The sequence below is a fragment of the Meles meles genome, chromosome 1 (genome assembly GCF_922984935.1).
Source record: "Meles meles chromosome 1, mMelMel3.1 paternal haplotype, whole genome shotgun sequence".
NCBI lineage: Eukaryota > Metazoa > Chordata > Mammalia > Carnivora > Mustelidae > Meles > Meles meles.
The window spans coordinates 131,994,683-132,015,415 of record NC_060066.1 but is presented as its reverse complement, the minus strand read 5'-3'; the positions used below and the strand labels follow the sequence as shown (position 1 = coordinate 132,015,415).

At 38.4% G+C, this 20,733-nt stretch overlaps 1 non-coding gene and 1 pseudogene across 1 annotated transcript; both read right to left on the bottom strand.

Moving 5' to 3' along the window:
- Positions 1-3,990: 3,990 nt before the first annotated feature.
- On the bottom strand, positions 3,991-5,081 carry LOC123950533 (annotated as a pseudogene).
- A 14,471-nt stretch (positions 5,082-19,552) lies between these two features.
- On the bottom strand, positions 19,553-19,654 carry LOC123928470. Its single transcript, XR_006815713.1, has one exon. It is a non-coding gene; the product is annotated as a U6 spliceosomal RNA (small nuclear RNA).
- Between the last annotated feature and the right edge of the window lie 1,079 nt (positions 19,655-20,733).

Below are 20,733 nucleotides of genomic sequence, written 5' to 3'. Positions count from 1 at the left end.
TGGAGTGAGGAAAAAAAAGGAAATCCATTTATGGAGGAAAAATTAATTCTCCTACAACTCCTAAGAATGATATAAAACCCACGACGTTTACCATAAATTTTGGGGTCAAGTAATATAATTTAGAACTTTAAATCATTTCATATTTAATTATCTGAGTTGAATGTGTGAAGTAGTACATTTCTGAGTTAGAAGCAACAGACTTTGGCTAAGGGTTCTCTGCTTAAAAACTGCCTTTTGAAATAAGAGACAAGGTACTGGGAAAGAGAATGCTGGTTTACTACAGAAAGAGAGATACGAGAGTTCTGGTCAAATGAAAAAATGGAAATTCACTGTCCTTCTTTCACTCCCTCCCTCTCCCCTTCCTTCCTTTCTTCAAATGTACAACTCAAAGAAAATGCTGTTGTAAAATATACATGACCAGACATCTATTTAGCACATAATACCTTTGTTTTTACCTTTTATGTCATCCCGGAACTTCTTAAGGTAATGACATGCTTGTAATTAATTGTTGCCTATCATTTAATAACGATTTGGCCCTTCCAAACTGTATAGTCTTTACATTAGCTCCAAGCTGTCACTGTCTGATTACCATTTGGTACTGATCTCCCAGTGAATGATAACAGAATTAACTTAACAAACATACAGAGTAAAATGAAATGTCAACTTTTATTACATACTTTTCTTCCATCTGCCAGAGTGATTTTAAATGCCAGTTTTAAAAAAGTAGAGAGAAAACCAGCCAGCCTTTCAGTGGAGTTTGCATATGGCTGCCTATGGCGTATGGCGTTTGGGTGTTGTCCTGCGTGGTAGCTCAGAGCACCGCTGAGCCCTGACCCGGTGGTGGCATTGGGCTGCACATGGCAGTAATCCCTTGTCCATCTGTGTCCTTTCTCTGCCTGGGATAAGCTGTTATGGTTGAACAGCTCTGTTTTGCCCTTTTTCTGAAAATTTCTTGAATTTCAAATCTTGGCTATTGCATTGGCAAAAGTTCTGCTTTCCTCTATCAAGAGAGATACTGCTTCTTCTCTTCCTTTTCAGAGTGCTATCCTAGTTGATTATTATCCAAAAATATGCATCCCCCTGTTTGGGGTTTTGGTGGTAATTGTCTGACAAAATATGGCAGCTTGTGAGATAGACTGAGGACAATCTGAAGAGTTTAATTTTTAAGGTCCCTGGCTAAATCCAACAACCTAACTGGGATATTAGCAACTCACCCAGAATAAATTAGGTTACTTCAGTCAGGTTTTACGATAGCATTGCGCATATCTCCTTCATATTGTTCATCAATACTTATCTTTTATTCCCACCCCACCCTTATTTATTTTCTACCGTCCCATTAGAATGCAAGTTCTAAGAAGGTAGGAACTCTGTAATACATCTGTGCAAGTATACTTTTGGCACAGCTGGTACATAGTAGGTGCTCAATAAATACATTTTGAATAATTGAGCAATTGTCATCTTGCTGCCTACTGAGTCCAACCATGTGAGAGTGTATTGAGTTAAAAATCAATGAAATGGGTGACAACTGAACTTACCTTCCTAACAGGGTGTTACCTGGAAAGGGCAGTTGCAAATTTGCCTCTGAGCAGGTCTTCCTTGTCACTGTAGCATATAGTGAGTTAAAAATGAACAAATCCGAGCACAGAACCATCTCATTTCCTGTTTCTGGCAGGTCGCACCCAAGGTAATCAGAGTTTTAGGCTGGAAGGCACAAGATCACATTGCCTTAAGGTCCCATGTTCATGACTGGATATTCCAAGATAATGGATAAGGGGCTCCAGAAAGTGGGGTGCAGATATGAGCAGAAATGCAGAAAAGATACTGCTTAGAGAGACCAGAGTCAGAAGGGATGATTAGATGATTGGAGGGACAATCTGAACACCAAGGTACCTTCTAAGCTCATCAAAGGACATGGTGAGGTGCGAGGTAAATTGTTGGGTGGCAGAAGCTTCCAGAGAGGTAAGCTAGTATATATATTCTTGCCGCCAGGAGAAAGTAATAACACCGGCTTTCCCAGGCAGACTTGCTAGGGATCACTCTTCTTAAAAACTACTGCTTCGGGAGGCCTGAGTGGCTCAGTCAGTTGGGTGTCTGCCATCTCCTGGGGTCATAATCTCAGGGTCCTGGGATCAAGTCCCACGTTGGACTCATAGCACCATAGGGAGGCGTCTTCTCTCTCTCTCTCTGCCACTCCCCTTGCTTGTGTTCTCTCTCTCTCTGTCTCTCTCTCAGACAAATAAGCAAAATACTTAAAAAACAAAACCAAACCCTACTGCTTCTTCCATAGCGATGCACTTCTTTGTTGGGAGTGCTGGTCCAGTCTCCTGCAAAAAGCTTTTTATCCCTTCTCAAGTGTTTCCACTGGGTCCAAACAACGGCAGCGCTCATTTCTTTAATAGAGTCAAATTCATCTTTGTTGAGTTTGGATGATTACAAAATGGTTTGTCTTTTAAAAATATTTGTTTGCATAGGTTTTTTTTTTTTTAAGATTTTATTGACTTATTTGACAGAGATCACAAGTAGGCAGAGGGGCACGCAGAGAGAGAGGAGGGAGAAGCAGGCTCCCTGCTGAGCAGAGAGCGGGATGTGGGGCTTGATCCCAGGACCATGACCCAGGATCGTGAGCTGTGCTGAAGGCAGAGGCTTAACCCACTGAGCCACCCAGGCGCCCTGTTTGCATAGGTTTTGTCTTGGGTTTTAATTCTATTCCCCAGGGATTTGTTACTTTTTCACATGACTAGCTTCTCCAACTCCTTGAAGGCACTCTTATTCCTTGTGTTAAGGTGATTAACTCTAGTGACCGTATCAGAGGAACCCTGGAATCTTAGGGACTTACTCCGATGGAGGCTTCTTTCTTTCTCATGCAGGTCAGGATGCCTTCCTGAGTCTTGTAAACTAAGCTCTCTGAAACATGTGGCCCTCAGGATCACTTTGACGGAGGAAAAAAAGAGATGGAAACAGCAGATCTACTCTTACCTGCCCAGTCCTTGAAGCGACACAAGCAGCTCGATCCAGGGCCAGAATTAGTCATGTGACCACAACCTGACCGCAGGGGACTCTGCAAAATTGAGGGGAGAGAGGAGAGCAGATGGAGTTATTTTTTTTCAACTGCTTGAATTTCCCAGAACCTTTGATTCATTGCTTTGCTTTTCTATTCTCTCAATTAGCTCTTCTAGGACTGAATTCCAAGTACCTTCATTGCCCAAAACCTTCATGCCAGCCGTATAGTTCATCAGCTGTATAGTTCATCAGCCGCACGACACTGCCTGTACAATAATTTTCCCCGGTTCGCCATTGCATGAAGGCAACTATCCCTACAAAGCTGAAAGACTAGCGGGCGGGGAAACTGGAAATTAAAATAGGATATTACACATGGGCTGCTCATGCCGGTAGGTACCTTACAGCCACACAGAGAAAGAGCAGCCAACCCAAATCCTTCGTGCATCATACGGTTCTAATCTAAGGTCTGAGGAATTAACGGGGGTCCACGAGGCTGGAGGAGAATTGAGGGCGATGTGTCAGGGCGTGGCAGAAGCCAAAGGCTGAAGGACAATCGTGAGCATGGCACATTCAAAGAACGCTCAGGAATCCATTTCTACCAGAGGCGGGAACGGGAAGGCGCCCTAGGCAGAGAGGAGCTGAGATACAGGCAGCGAACTCGTCACTCAGATACTCAAGGTTTTGACTTTATTATAAGAGCAGGGGGATTCATCAAAGTTTTTTTTTTTTTTTTTTTTAAAGACACATTTATTCAGCGTCATGATCAGACTATTACATTTAGCAACGCAAAAAAAAAAAATCTACATTAAAACCCTTTGTTGGAATGCTTTACACTTTCCACAGAACAGAAACTAAAATAACCTGTTATACAATTAGTCACAAATACAGTCCTTGAGTTTTTTTTGCCCATACACATGAGTATTGTCTAAAACATGTCTTCTTTGTAGCAGCTAGGCCCTGCCACCACTGTGCTTGGCTGAGTTCACAAATCTGTTGTAACCTGTAGCTTCCCTGCCACTTCTCTGGCTCTCCTCTCCTGCTAAGCTTTGTTTCCTGGCAGTAATTAAAACCTTCTGCCACTGCCGTAGCTACTGCTGCTGCTGGAACCACCATAGCCACCTTGGTTTCGTGGTTTGGCGAAGTAATGGCCTCCACCACCATAAGGGCCAGAGCTTCTGCCTCCAAAATTGCCTCCTTTCATGGGTCCAAAATTTGAGGACTGATTGTTGTAATTGCCAAAATCATAGCTTCCGCCACCTCCAAAGTTGCTTCCATCATTACCAAATCCGTTCTAGCCATCCCCACTGCCACCCTATCCACTGCCACCTTGACTGCCACCAAAGCCACCTCGACCACTGAAGTTTCCTCCGTGACCAAAGTTGTCATTCTCACCAAAACCACCTCCACGACCACCACCAAAGTTTCCAGAACCACTTTGACCTCTTTGGCTGGATGAAGCACTAGCCATCTCTTGCTTAGAGAGCGCTTTCCTTACTTCACAGTTGTGGCCATTCACAGTATGGTATTTTTGAATGACAGTCTTGTCTACAGAATCATGGTCATCAAATGTTACAAAAGCAAAACCCCTCTTTTTGCCACTGCCTCGGTCAGTCATGATCTCAATCACTTCGATTTTCCCATACTGTTCGAAATCATCTCTTAGATGATGTTCTTCAGTGTCTTCTTTAATGCCACCAACAAAAATCTTTTTCACAGTTAAGTGGGCACCAGGTCTTTGAGAATCCTCTCTTGAGACAGCCCTCTTTGGTTCCACAACTCTTCCATCCACCTCGTGTGGCCTTGCATTCATGGCTGCCTCCACCTCCTCCACAGTGGCATGTGTGACAAACCCAAAGCCTCTGGAGCGCTTGGTGTTTGGATCTCTCATGACCACACAGTCCGTAAGTGTTCCCCATTGCTCAAAATGGCTCCTCAGACTCTCATCGGTTGTTTCAAAGCTCAGACCTCCGATGAAGAGCTTCCGCAGCTGTTCAGGCTCTTTGGGAGACTCTGACTTAGACATGACGGCGGTGGGAGGGGAGACTTCAACGATGCTTACTCGGCGGTGTCCGCGGGCAGAAAGGAGTAATCTAACGAACGTATCTCTCATCAAAGTTTTTAAGCAGGGCAGTTTAAGTATAAGACACATTTTAGAAAGATTGTTTTGGCTTCACTGTGAAAGATCCAATTCAGATGGGAAAGGGATGAATTCAGAGACAGAAATCAGGTGACTGTCATGATAAACTCAACAGCAATGTAGAGTCCTCTGTCGGACGGTAATATCAGTATTATTAGAAAGCTTAGAAGATGGATTTTCAAGATTTTTTCTAACTGCTCCATCTAGAATTTGTCTCCACTGGAGTTTCTGACTCAGCAATGGAACACATCCAACGAGGTGTTTCCAACCCACAAGGTTACAAATGACCAAACTTCCAGTTTGGGTTTAAAGAAGACACCTGGAGAGGTGTGTATTTATCGTCCCCCTAAAATTTGAACTTGTTTTGGGGAATCACATCTTGTACTTCCTTTTATTTCTACCTGAAGTTCTAGGTACACAATAGATACTTTAATTTAAAAACTAGGTACAGCATAACATAAAATACAATAAATTTTGAAATCATTATTATAACTAGCACATCTACTATCTCTCAGATTATCTTTTTAGTAATTCCCTGATCTTACAAAGCTGCTTTGGAATATATTTACAGTTGAATGTCTTTACTTACCAGAGGAAAGAAAAATAACAAAAATATGGATTAAGTGGATGAAGGGCCCCCCGCCCCCACAGTGATCTTGATTGGAGGAGGATTTCCATGTGATTTTCTCTTTAAGCTATTAATCTGGCTGGAAAAAATATTCAAAATAATTAAGCTCATCCTTTAAAGATGGATTAAAGATATCCATATTTGAAAGCTAGTGAGGCACCGTTTGTCATAGGAACCACTGCAGCTAGCACAGTGTCTTGCTGACATGAATACAAAGAGAGAACAAAGCTTTGTTCTGATCCTTAGACCTTATGGTGTAAGGGGCCAACATGTAAAGATATTATCGACGCCACCTTTACTGCAAATATGGAGTTTTCTCGGTCATAGTTGGAGGATCAGTGCTGATATATATGTAGGAGGATATTTGTTAAAATTACAAATGCATGTGGCATGTTAGCGTAGCCTCTTTACCTGCAGACGAGGAATGTGCACCATCTGCCCAAAACAGAACCACGTTGTGCTGGCGTAGTTAGAGATGATCACTCTGGCAACAAAATGAACGTCTCAGTGGGAGCTGAGCACCACCACAGAGTTGAAATTCTTGTTAAATTAAGATTATCCAACCCCACTGAGGAAGATAATCCATTTACATATTTACACCCCGAGCTCTTAATTTTCTAGACAGGCCTTAAGAAGAAGGACTATCCTCTGCCCAAGAAAACAAAGAAATTAAATGTTTATTCCATTCCCTCTCTTTTTCTCTTCAATCATATAATAAATAGCAGAACAATGTGATTCCTAACAGGCTTCAATTGCCAAAATGTTTCCCTGTGAATATTTAAGCTTATAAGGGCAAGGACTGACATAGTTTTGGTCTTTGTTATATTCTTACCACACACACACACAAAAGGTGTTCAGTAAATATTCATGGAGTGAATACAGGAATGAACGGTTACGTTGATTCCATTTTCTTTTTTTGTCTCCTAGATAGCTCTATAGCTAATTTTATGAGGTTTTTTATTTTTCTAATTAGGACTAGGTTTACAAAGTAAACATCAAGTTTCATTAACAATAGAGTACAATAAATTTTTTTACTTATGAAATAATAATAAAGTCACTTACAAAAATTATACATTTTCACATAGATACATTTTTTTAAATAATTCTTTGAGTATAGTTGACACACAGTGTTACATTCATTTCAGGTGTACAATATAGCGATTCTTCATCTCTATACTTTATGCAGTGCTCCTCATTTTTATTTTATTCATTTTATTTTTTTAAGTTCCAGTTAGTTGGGGCACCTGGGTGGCTCATTCAGCTAAGCGTCTGCCTTCTGCTCAGGTCATGATCTCAGGGTCCTGGGATTGAGCCCGGCGTCAGACTTCTCAGGGGAGAGTCTACCTCTCTCTCTGCCTCTCTCTGCTCGCTCCTGCTCACTCTCTCTGTCTCTATCTCCCAAATATTTAAATAAAAAAATCTTTAAAGAAATAAATAAATCCCAGTTAGTTAACATACAGTGTTATACTAGTTTCAGGTGCAGGACATAGTGATTGGACACTTCCATACAACACCAGGTGCTCATTGCAACAAGTGCATAGATACATTTTTAATCATGTTAAATCATTCGAAGTGACTCCTCACTTCATGTCTCAAGGAAATATGTTGAAGGCAAATGTTGTGTTTTTGTTGTTGTTGTTGTTGTTGTTACTGATTCATACTTTGGCTAGTGACAAAAAAATAATTCTAATAATCATCATCATAATTCAAAACATGTCCAGAGATTTTTAAAGATTATAAAGAGATTTCAGGTAGTAAAATCTTTCATCTTCACAGAGTCTGAGCGTGCATTGCAATATTTACTTTTAGGAACCTGCAAGGACAGGAATGTGGCAGCTGTAGTAACAGGTACTGATTGAAGAAAAGTCCCAATTCAGCACAGCCAACTCAGCATTTGGAATTCTGTCCGCCTTAATCTTCATCATGCCAGCAGCCCTGCATCAGTGATTTTGTAGCTAATTGGCATTAACTTTGTACCTTTCTTTATTTTATTTAAGAAAAAGAAACACAAGCTCCTTAGCTATCAACAAATCTAGTCTCCTTTGAAAAGTTATGTTCTGTGAAAATAAGTATGGAGATTACTCAAAAACATGAGGTGTATAGGATCTGATGTTAAGTGGAATATATATTATGTAGAAAATACGGATGGAAATAAAGATTAGAAACTAACATGTAAAAATTACAATCGCTAGTTAGGGTTTAAGGTTATAAATGACTATATTTCCTTTTACAGAATGACGAAACTAGTGTGCTTTGCTTCCCTATTTTATTTTCCTTTTTTAAAAAGATTTTATTTATTTATTTGACAGAGAGAAAGAGATCACAAGTAGGCAAAGAGGCAGGTGGGTGGGGGTAGAGGTGGGAGAGCAGGCTCCCTGCTGAGCAGACAGCCTGATGTGGGGCTTGATCCCAGGACCCTGAGATCATGACCCGAGCCGAAGGCAGAGGTTTAACCCACTGAGCCACCCAGGTACCCCTGTTTCCCTATTTTAAATAGGGAAGATAGATAATATAGTCTGGGGCCATTATAGGACAAAAGGATTATCCTGGAAGTGTGAACACACAGCTTGAGATTACTTTACAGGAGTGGACATGATGTCTTTGGAATTGCTACACTATTCTGTGTTCCTTGTATGGGCATTCAGTTCAGACTACTTTTATCTTCTTGTTAAAAAAAATTCTTCATTCATTCATGTTACGACAAATTGTTAAATCCAAGCAAGTCTAATTTTTAACAGTAAGAAAAAAAATGAGCTATAGGTTATAGATATTCAGATATACTACAAGGCTGGAATGGGCTAAAAGAGAAATAATTATTAACAAAAAGGAGAAGGAAATAGTCACAATCAGATCTATTAATCCAAGTAAATACTGAATGATATTTTGATATTATTTTAAAAATCTTTGCTACACCCTATTTTTCATTTTAAAATCTAACATTTTAAAATGTTACTCCTCATCATATACTTATTAATCTGTGACATGGACATAAATAATACTGTTTTGTGATTATAAACCTTGAACTCATGCTGTGTGGTTCAATGCATACCTATTGGTTATTTGCAACAGAGAGGAAAAACTGATAATGGATACATGATTTATTTCATGAGTGAAATAAAACCATTTTTTCTTTAAATTCTGTCTTTTCTAAAACAATATGAAAGAGCTGTAAATGGGAAAGAAATGAAAGTTCTACATGTATAGTAACCTTGTCATTTTCTCTGCAGCCCTGTCATTACCTAGAACATGCAAGTGCCCTGACCTTTCATTTTCAAGAAAATTTGCAAATAACTTTTATACCAAAAATGAGAAACCATTCCTTCCATCCACAGCACCAAAAGAACATCATTGATGAAAACTTTATTGTCAGTGATCAAATGAGGGATATGTAACTTAGTGCTTACAGAAGGAATAGAGAGAAAAGAAACTGAGTTTGATGTATGACTGCTTAACCTGGAGAAATTAGGTCCTGCAAAGAAGAGCCCTTTTGTGAGAAATACACACACCACCAGTTAGAAAGAAGTGTTGATATTATTAAATACACAAGGGTGCCAAATCTGCTCATATATACTAAGCATCAAAATAACATTCTGAGCATAAAAGATTTAGAAAGAAAAAGAACCATGGCTCTGGAATGAGCAGTCAATAATATGACAACTATAAAAGGCTTACTTTGGAATTCAGAGATCAGAAACGAGCTGTAGTCTTTGCAGCTCTGTTAGGAATTAGACCCAAACCACTTCTTTTTTTATGACAGTATTCAACTGTGCACTTTAGATCTTCCCAACAGAAAGTCTAATGAGCCCTGTGGAGGCCATACTACCTGCCAAGAAAATAATCCATCCTCCAAAAGCCCCGGCAACAATATTCCTCAACGTTCAGAAAAAGTGCTGAAATGTTGTCATTCAAAAGACTCTCTACAATCTTCTCTGGCAATCCTGGAGAATCTAATGAGTGAAAAGCCAAAGTATACAAAAGAATAATCATCTCCAGATTTAGGGGGAAAAAAAAAAAAGCAAGTGCTATTAAGTCAGAAAATTAACTACTGACTGTCAAAAATGACCTTCCTGGAGTGTCAAACAATGCCTGTCATGACTTCTCAAGTTACCCCAGCAGGAAGGCCCAGTAACTGAGGAGAGACCACAGTGAACTGATTCACTGCTCCATGAATGTGCAACCTGTTCTTAACATTCTTATTTCCATTTCATTTTGGAAATATATTTTAAGACTTAATAATCCTTAGGCTAGCAAGTGAGCAAATCTGGTAACAAGAGTGTTAGAAAGAAGAAAGTTGTCATTCAAAAAAAAATTTTTTTCTACTCTCTTCTCTCATCTTTTTATACCACTCATTGGCTGCTCTCTTCTTTTCTCATCAAACATCAGTATTATTTTTATTTTCACATTAAAGGAGTAGACAGGATATCCTCTAAGGCATATAGAAATCAACATTTCTGACTCACCTTGAGATGAGTTCTTCCTCATAGATTGCTAAGGGGGCAAAAAACATTCGACAGTGAGTAAGGAGCTAGATGTGCCCTCAAAGAGCTTATATTATAGTTATTATTCAGATAATTATGTTACAGTTATGGTACAGTGTATTAACTACTGTAATAAGGCAACAACAGAGACTTAACATAGCACCTGAAGTATATACCAAATTTAGTCTTGGAGAAATGGGGAATCTTTCTGGAGAAAATGATTCTGCTGAGACTTGAAAAAGGTGATGGAGTTTGCCCTCTGAATGTGCTACAAGATTATACAAGAAAAAGAGCTTAGAAGATCAAAGTGTGATTTTAGCTGGCAAGTCACTTAGGCTGTCTGTGTCTTGGTTGTCTTTTCTCTGAGACTAGTTTTGCCAACCTGATTAGGTTATTGTGAGGAGAAGAATGTGTCAAGCTAATGAATTAAAAACAGGTGCACAATGACAAAATGTTGTTATACATTTTATTAATTATAAAGCTTACATGGTGTGGTGGATGATCTTTAAGATGGCTCCTAGAAATTCGCACCTCCTGGTATTCACTCCCCTCTGAAATCCTCTTTTCCTTCAATATGGCCTGGACTTCATGACTCCATCATTAAGGTAGAATATGGCAGGAATTCTGAGATATACCTTTTCAAAATTAAGTGCTAAAACAACTAGGTCTTCTGTATTGGGAGTAGGTTCTCACTCCTACTCTTCCTTGGATTCATGACCCTGGGGGAAGCAAGCTGCCTTGTGATGAGACAGCTGTGGTAAAAAGCTGCCTTGTGATGAGACACCTGGCACCAATGTCAACAAAATTCATAGAAGTGAGTTTGGAAATGAATGATATTCCTGCATCCACCCTGTTGAAAGTTCAGATGAGACCACAGCTCTGGCCAATGGCCCCCTCATTAGAGACCATGAGCCAAATGGAACCTCCTAAACTGTGCCAGGATTCCTGACAGGCTTGTTAAACACGTTGGAGTTTCACTGAAACCACAGAGAGGTCACAGATTAGAAGAAAAGAACATAACCAGAACTAAGAGATTCTCATAAGATTAAGAACAAAACTGAAATAGTTTCTCCCTAACAGTGCATAAAGTGAGCCTCCACAAGATCATTATTTTTTATTTACTTTGTTCTATGCTCTATGCCTTCAAATATTATTTTTCTAAAATAATAGCATGTTTATTTTATTATCAACAGAAAAACAATTCAATATTAAAAAGACATTATTCTTAAAAATTGTTTCTCTTAGGGTACCTGGTTGGCTCAGTCAGTTAAGTGTCTGCTTTTGGCTCAGGTCATGGTTCCAGGGTCTTGGGATACCATGAGTCCCTCATCGGGCTCCCTGCTCAGCGAGGAGCCTGCTTCTCCCTCTCCCTCTGCCACTCCCCCTGCTTGTGCTCTCTTTCCTCATAAACCTGTTGAAAATTGTTTCTCTTGTGCAAAATGTTGATTGGAATATCATAAATACTAATGTTTATGAGTACAAAACAGTTAAGACCAGAAAAGAGGAGAAATAAATAGGATTAAAAATACAAGTGTGCATTAATACATTTAAAGCATACATACATAATAAATTAGAACTTCTGAGTTGGCAAGGGGAAGACTAAAATCCATAGCTATGAAAAACTGTCATTAAAATATCCTTAAAGGTCAAATGAGAGAGTGTGCTGCAAAGTAAAAATACGGTACGGTTAAAAATGTAACATTATTTTTTAACTGAGAATGAAGAATCATGGTAGTTTATAAAAGCATATGTGTCCTGATTCTAGGTGAGAAGTGTATTAGCCAGACGCTATCTGGCCCTTTTTCTCAGAGAATGAGGTCATGGCAAGGGATGTGTTCTGTGGACAACAACCAGTATTCAAAAATTTTGACCTTTACTAATCAAAATTGAGTTCCACCTAGAATTTGTAGACTTGGAAATCAATGAGAGCAAATGTTTCTCAGCTTCGAATTGGATCTCCTCTTCATGGTGCCTGGAAAAGAATATGATGTGCCAAAACAAATATTTGGTGTAATTTATGTACAAGAGCAGTATATTTTTACATGATGTAAGAAGAGAGGCACATCATTGCAACATTACACTGAAATGACCATAAACATTTTTGAGTAGTATTTTAATAATACTATACACCAGAACTTGAAGGTTTGTAACTGAGGACTTTATTCTCTCTTTTTCAGCTGGGTTTTTTTTTTTTTTCTTTTCTGTTTTGTGTGTGTGTGTTGTTGTTGTTGTTGTTGTTGTTTATGGTTTTGCTTTGTGGTATGCCTACAAGGAGAGTAGTTTATTGAGAGTAAATTATTACTGAAATAATGTAGTGTATGATTTTTATAAGAAAACAAATGACAGATTCTCACTACCATGCTTAAATACATGCAGATTATTTGGGGGAGAAAGAATCATGGATGCCTTGCTTTTCTTGGCTTTATCCAACCTCAGATCGCTCATACTGTCTGAGTCAGCACGGACGTTATAGATGTGTATTAGAAAATTCTAAGTGAAGTCTTATCAACCAAACTGAGAGATTTTTTTAAAGATTTTATTTATTTATTTGACAGAGAGAGATCACAAGTAGATAGAGAGGCAGGCAGAGAGAGAGAGAGGGAAGCAGGCTCCCTGCTGAGCAGAGAGCCCAATGCAGGACTCGATCCCAGGACCCCAAGATCATGACCTGAGCCGAAGGCAGCAGCTTAACCCACTGAGCCACCCAGGCCCCCCCAAACTGAGAGATTTAAGAATAAAATACTGTAATACTCAACTGATATATTATAAAATCATAGAGTAGGAAAATCAGAAGTATCTTTTAGATCTTCAGTCTTCTTATCTTTTCCAGTGAAGAAACAGAGGCCCAGAGATGTGAATAATTTGGCCAAAGTCTTATACCCAGAAAACCAGGAATAGAATCTTGGTCTCACTTGACACCCCCTTCAAATTTGTTAAAAAATAAGATGACAGTTAATCAAATAACTTTCTCTTTGGGATGCCTTATAGTTTACAAAACATTTTTCATTTTTTTAAAAGATTTTATTTATTCATTTGAGAGAGAGAGCACGAGAGCTAAGAAGGTCAGAGGGAGAAGCGGACTCCCCATGGAGCTGCGAGCCTGATGTGGGACTCGACTCAGGACTCTGAAATCATGACCTGAGCTGAAGGCAGTGGCTTAACCAACTGAGCCACACAAGCACCCCCAAAACATTTTTCATTTTATCTTATATAATCCTTTGAGGTAGGAAGGAGGTATTGTTTTTATTTTGCAGAGAAAGTGAGGTTCAGATTCTTTATAAACAAATTGGCTGGAAGATCCAGTGTATAGACTCAGGTCCATATTTAATTCGTCTACTGAGCAATTAATATGGGCTAGGCATTGCATTAGGTAAGTAGTTTCACTTCTTGCTACGTATCAGAATCACCTGAGTAGGTTTTAAAAGCTTATCCATGCCTTAACCACAGAGTCAGATTTAGTTTGAAAATCAGTATTTTTAGAAAGGTCCTAGAGGATTTGATGTGGAACCACATTGACAACTAGTGTACTATAAGAAAAAAGTATGTTTGTTCATTCAACAACTATTTATTGTATGGTTATTATGTGTCGAGAATTGTTCTAAGTGCTAAATGTGTCACAGTAAATACCAGAAAAATCTCTGTCCTCATTGTATTTACATGCTGGTGGGAGAGACAAATAATTAACAAATATAATACTGAATTTGGTGATACGCGAAACTGGAAAAACAGAACAAAATCAAGGGAGGGGAATAGAAAAGGAGATGTTGCCATTTTAAATAGGGTAACATTTGAAAAAAGACCTGAAGGAGAAGAGAGAGAGAGACAGAGGAGTGCATCATGCTGATATTTCTGAGTAGAGCCTGCTGGACAGAAAAAAAAATCAAATACAAAAGCTTTGAAGCTGGATCATGCCCGGTGTACTCTAGGAACAACAAGGAGTCATCGGTGGGAGCCGATTTAGTGAAGGGAAAAGTAGTAGGAGATGAAGTAGGAATAGGGAACAGATCATGTAGGACTTTGTGGGTCATTGAAAGAAATTTGGATTTTGTATTAAAAAAGATGGGAGTATTTTGGGGTTGGGAGTATTTTGAGCAGGGGCATAACAAGGGCTGAGTTTCATTTTAAAAAGATCACTGTGTGTAGAAAAAATGGCAAGGTGGCCAAGACAGAAAATGAGGGCCCAGTAGGAGGCGCCACAATGATCCGAGTGAGGGATACCATGACTTAAACTGTAACGATTACAGTGAAGGGGGTGAGAAACAATTGGATTCTGAATATATTTTAAGGTTAGAAAAGCGGAATTGACGATTTTTGGATGTATAAAGAATTTCTATCTAAAATGGAACCAGAGAATGGAAAATGGAAAATCTCACTCTGAGCTGCTCTCAGAAAAGCAAGACTTAAGGAGTAAGAAACTGACGTCCCATAAATGCTTGACTTACAGAAACTGATGATATTTGGACTTTTCTAAAATGACAGAGAACAGGTCAGTGGTTGCCTCATAACAGCCTTGGAAAGTTTGGGTTATGTTTTCCAGAGGCAAGAGAAAGAAATGACCCAGGTGAGATGGGTCTCACAAAACCAGCTGAACTTTTGTTTGTATGTTTGTATGACTGGACTGGTTTTGTCTGCTTAGGAAGTTCTTTTTTTTTTTTTTCCTTTTCAGTGTTCCAGAATTCACTGTTTATGCACTGCACCCAGTGCTCAATGCAACATGTGCCCTCCATAATACCCACCACCAGGCTCACCCAGCCCCCCAACCCCTCCCTCCAAAACCCTCAGATTATTTCTTAGAGTCCACAGTCTTTCATGGTTCATCCCCTCCTCCAATTTCCCCCAACTCACTTCCCTCCATTTCCCCATGTTCTCTGTGTTATTCCTTATGCTCCACAAATAAGTGAAACTGACTCTTTCTGCTTGACTTATTTCACTCAGCATAATCTCTTCCAGTCCCGTCCATGTTGATACAAAAGTTGGGTATTCATCCTTTCTGCTGGAGACATAATACTCCATAGTATATATGGACCATATCTTCTTTATCCATTTGTCCATTGAAGGGCATCTTGGTTCTTTCCACAGTTTGGCAACTGTGGCCATTGCTGCTATGAACATTGGGGTACAGATGGCCCTTCTTGTCACTACATCTGTATCTTTGGGGTAAATACCCAGGAGTGCAATTGCAGGGTCATAAGATAGCACTATTTTTAAGGAATCTCCACACTGTTTTCCAAAGTGGCTGCACCAACTTGCATTCCCACCAACAGTGTAAGAGGGTTCCCCTTTCTCCACAGCCTCTCCAACACATGTTTACTGTCTTGTTAATTTTGGCCTTTCTAACTGGTGTAAGATGGTATCTCAATGTGGCTTTGATTTGAATCTCCCTGACAGCTAGTGATGAACATTTTTTCATGTGTCTGATAGCCATTTTTATGTCTCCTTGGGAGAGGTGTCTGTTCATGTCTTCTGCCCATTTTTTGACGTGATTATCTGTTTTATGTTTGTTGAGTTGGAGGAGTTCTTTATAGATCTTGGATATCAGCCCTTTGTCTGTGGTGTCATTTGCGAATACCTTCTCCAAGAGGTTACTGCCTATGTTCTCCTCTAGGATTCTGATGGATTCCTGCCTCACGTTGAGGTCTTTTATCCTTTTCGAGTTTATTTTTGTGTATGGTGTAAGAAAATGGTCAGGAAATTCTTAAAGCTGGCCTCCATTTGTTTTGATTTTAACAGAAACTTTACTGATCTCTCCCCTGCTGACATTTCCTGCCCATAAATATAGCCTCGCTCCAAAATTAAGCGGACTGACCTGTGCTTTGCTGCACTTTGCATGTCCCAAATTGCAATTCCTCTGCTATTCCCAAAAAAGCTCATCTTTTTGACCTAGCCTCTGTTTACATTTTCATATGGGTTGGCAGATGTGTGGCATGAGGTAGTGATATTAGTCCAGGACAACCCCCAATTTTGGGTCTGAGGGACTGGGATTTCAGAGCACCCAGTAATAAAACCTCAAAGTACATGAAACAAAGCTGATCAAATTGAAAGTAGACAAATCACAATTACAAATGGAGACCTAATACTCTTCTAACAATAACTAATAGAGCAAGTAGATAAAAAAAAAATCAATAAGGACATAGAAGACTTTAGCAACTCGACCAATTAATATTTGTAGAACATTACAGCAAACTGAAGAAAACCAACTTGTTCAATGCACATGGAATGTGTACCAGGATAGATAATCTGCTGGAGTATAAAATAAGTCTAAGTAAAGTTCCAATGATTTAATTCTTACTAGATGTGTTTCCTGACTTCAGTAGAATTAAATTAAAATCAATGATATCTAAAAAGCCCCTAAATATTTGGAAATTGAAACACTAATTTCTAAATAATTTATGAGTTAACTATTTTAATATTCCCCATATAAATATATACAAAACTTCTTAATTAGCAAATTAAATTCATCAAAGTTTATAAGCGGTGATAGATCATGAAAAGTGAAGTTTATTCCAGGAATAGACGGTTAGATTACATTCAAAAGCCAATCAGTGTAATTCATATTAACAGAATAAATAAGAAAAATCTTATGATCATTTCAATAGATGCAGGAAAAGAATTTTGAAAGATTTTATACCTAGTCATGATTTTAAAAAAATTTTCAGCAAGCCAGGAATAGAAGGGAATTTCTCAATCTGATAAAGGTCGTCCATAAACACTCTATAATTAATGTTATATTTAACAAAGAACTATAAAATGCTGTCCCCCTAAAGTTGGGAACAATATACTTTCACTCCACATTGTACTAGAGGTTCCTAACCAACGAAACATGGCACCAAAAAGAAATACAGCTGTAAAGATTGGAAACAAATAAATAATGCTATCTTTATCAGGCAATATGGTTGGTTATATAAACAATCGTAAACTGCATCTCACACACACACACCCACACACACACATCGATGAGTGTGGTCAGTTTACAAAAATGCATTTTATTCCTGTATGCTAGCCGTAATCAATGAGAAAATGAAATGTAAGAACACCGTTTCCAATACTACCTAACAATGTAGAACATATAGGGATAACTTTGACAAAAGAAGTGCTAGTCTTCTATGTTGAAAACTACAAAACATTGCTGTGAAAAATTGGAGAAGACTTAGGTGGAAAGATTGTATTCATGGAATAGAAGACTCAATATCGTTTCAATATCAATTCTCCCAAATGATTCACAGAGTCACAGATGCCACACAAAATCTCAAAATTATTTTCCATAGAATTTGAGGAGATTCTAAATTCTATATGAAGATGAATAGGACTTAGCATAGTCAAAAGAATCTTGCAAAAGAACAAATTTGGAAGACTCCTGCTCTATGACTTCACAGTTTACTATTGATCAGTGTTTTTCGATAATTGTTTCATTATTGTTCTCCTCTCCCAGAAGAAAGTTAAACTAAAATTCTCCATAATGAGAGAAATTACATCTTTTAAATAAAGATTTTTGTCAAGTAAGGTTGAAATTTAGGGTGTCATTCACCATGGTAATATCCAATATTTTTTTCACCCATTACCAAGAACCAGTTTTCACTCCCTTGGGGATGACACCTCTATTAAGAACACATGCTAGTGAGTTATAGTGATATGGACAGTATGGGTCTACTTGTAGAAGTTCTAGAATAGACAAAATCAATCTGTATGATAATAGACAAAACATTGGTTACCTGTGGTGGGTAGGGTTTGTCCCAAAAGAGGGCACAGACAACTTTCTGGAATGGGTGAAATATTCCGTATCTTTGTGGACCTATTATTATGGAGATGTCCCACTTGTCATACCTCCTCAAATTTTGTATATAAAATCACTGTAAGTAAATTTTAACCCAATTAAAATAAAAGATTCGTATGATGATCAAAGTTTAATTTAAAAGTATATATCCTTATATTTGTCATCCAATAAATATGCAAACAAATTAGACAATAAGTGCATCTTGGTAAATTACATTATATACTAGATATTACTTTACTGATATCCAGTGACAAGTAAAATATTTGTTTGCATTTCTAAAAGTTATATGAACATTAAATCCAAAAATGAAAAGCATGGCATGATGAAAGTAAGTTTTAATATATGCCATACTATTGTTTTTCTACCTTTGTAAATTGCCTTAAATCTTTTTGGGAAAAAATGTCTCCTGGTTACAATGCCACGTGGCAAACTACCTCAAAACTTTCCATATTAAAATAACCACTTTCTTTTGGTTCAAAATTTTTTTGCAAGTCAGGCAGTTCTTGCTTGGGGAGTCTCACATGGTTGCAGTTGGCTGTTGCTGGGACTGCTATCATCTGAAGGACAAACTGGGCATAATGTCCAATATGGCTCACTCAAGTGCATGTGAATTGCTGGCTTGTTTTCTGAGCCCTCCCTGGGCTCTTGGCTAAAGTGACTACACATGGTCTCCCCAGCATAATGCTCTGAGGGTAATAGGACTCCTTAGATGGCATTTCTAAGCCCCAAGTATGAGAGTACCTGTGAACAAGACAGAAGCTGTCCTATATTTTCTGATCCAGCCTTGCATGTCACCTGTGTCGTGTACAGTCACAAGTGAGTCACTGGTTTCCCCACATTCAAGGAGAGAGGACACAGAGCAGACTCCTCCATGGGAGCAGTGTCAAAGAATTTCCCATCATTTTTTTTTTAACTGCCACATAGGAAAAGACAATAAATGAATGAAACATTGTTATTTTTGTTTTTGTTTTGACTTGAAGAGTTGAGATCCATTGAGATACTCTATCCTGAGTGGAAAATATTTTTGAGAGATTAAAATTTCATCTAGACATTGAGATCAATGTTATTATATCCATATAATCTCTCTCAATAGTTTGACCTAATCAGTATCCCTGTCAGTGGAGCAGTTGGGGTGGGGTGGTAAGGATTTGGAGCAATGAAGTTTAAATATGTCCTTTTTGATTCAACAGCTTCTCAGGGATGGAGCTCTAAATTACTTATTAGTTCATTTACACAGGAGCAGGACTGGGTAAGAACGTAGAACCATTGAGGGTTCTAAACTGAGAGGATTTAAGAAGATTCCTTTTCTTTTAACTTTTTGAGGATAGTTGACACACAACATTACATTAGATTCAACTTCTCTATATGTTATGTTATCCTCACCACAAATGTAGCTCCCATCTTTCACCTTACAACGATACTATATACTACTATATACGACGATACTATAACTACTATAGTATCATTGACTATATTCCCTATGCTGTGCTTTTTATTCCTGAGACTTATCCATTCCATAAAGGAAGACTGTACCACCCCTAAATATGGAATGCTTCATGAATTTGCAGGTCATTCTTGTACGGGCCATGCAAATCTTTGTATTGTTGAACTTTTAATATATGTGCTGCTGAAGCGAACACGGGAAGATTATTTTCTACCCATTCATATATACTTTCATGATGAATTTCATGCGTTTATCAGTAACCTTTTATTCCTTTCTCTAGGGAGCAAGAGGAAGTTGCCTAACCTGGAATGGCCAGACTCTAATTCTGATTTCAACTCCCTGATGTGAGAGGTTCCTGGAAAGGGATATCGAGACCGTTTTGCAGGAAGGAAACCAGCTCTGAGGCCTGAATGGTGGTCATGAAGGATGCTTGTTGGGACAAAGGACCCAATAATTTAGTGCCAACCAGATGTGCTTGAGAGGAAAAGCTGAGCTCCCTGACATATTAGCAAATTTTGTTTCAACTCTGTGAAACCTCTCTCATCTCATAACAGGACATGGCCTGACTTCCAGTGGAGGCAATGAGTACTACAGATGTGTAGTTTTCATACAATTTATTTATGTCAGCCTCTTGAAACATGTTGAATTCAGGTAGGTGGTAGGGTATCTAGTAGTTTTAGTCTTTATCTCAAACTTCACTATTGATTTTGAAATAAAACCTGGGAAAATGCTTATTTATGACCACCTGGATTCCTTCATTCAAGATGAATTTATGGTCAAATGACAATTTGCTAGTTTTCTTGGCTCTGACATGATAATGCGTTTGGTAAATATGAAGCCATATTACTCTACTGCGCAAGAAAAAAATGATATAATCTGAAATGTTTCTTCTTACACTCATTTTTCAAACACGTTTCCTGGTTTAGTTGAAAACTAATGGCTTACATACCAGCAATGTGTTGAAAAACTGTTATGTTATGATTGTGCACAAAAGTAAATGAGATGTCAGGTAAGCCAATCAATCAGCTCTGTAAAGCTTCAATTCTGTCCTCAGTAATGAATAGTTTCTCTCAGAATTTGGTTAATTTTTCTTGCTGGGATCTAAAGAGTCTTTCTTGAATCTAAACTACAGAATGATATATGGAACTAGGGATCACTTACAATAATGTCACCTTGCTGCTCTGTCTTCGAAGTCGAGTTTGGGGTATTATATTCTTTTAAAAGTTCCTGCTTCAGTAATTATTTTGCCACCACCTGGTGTTTCTTCTCTCCGTT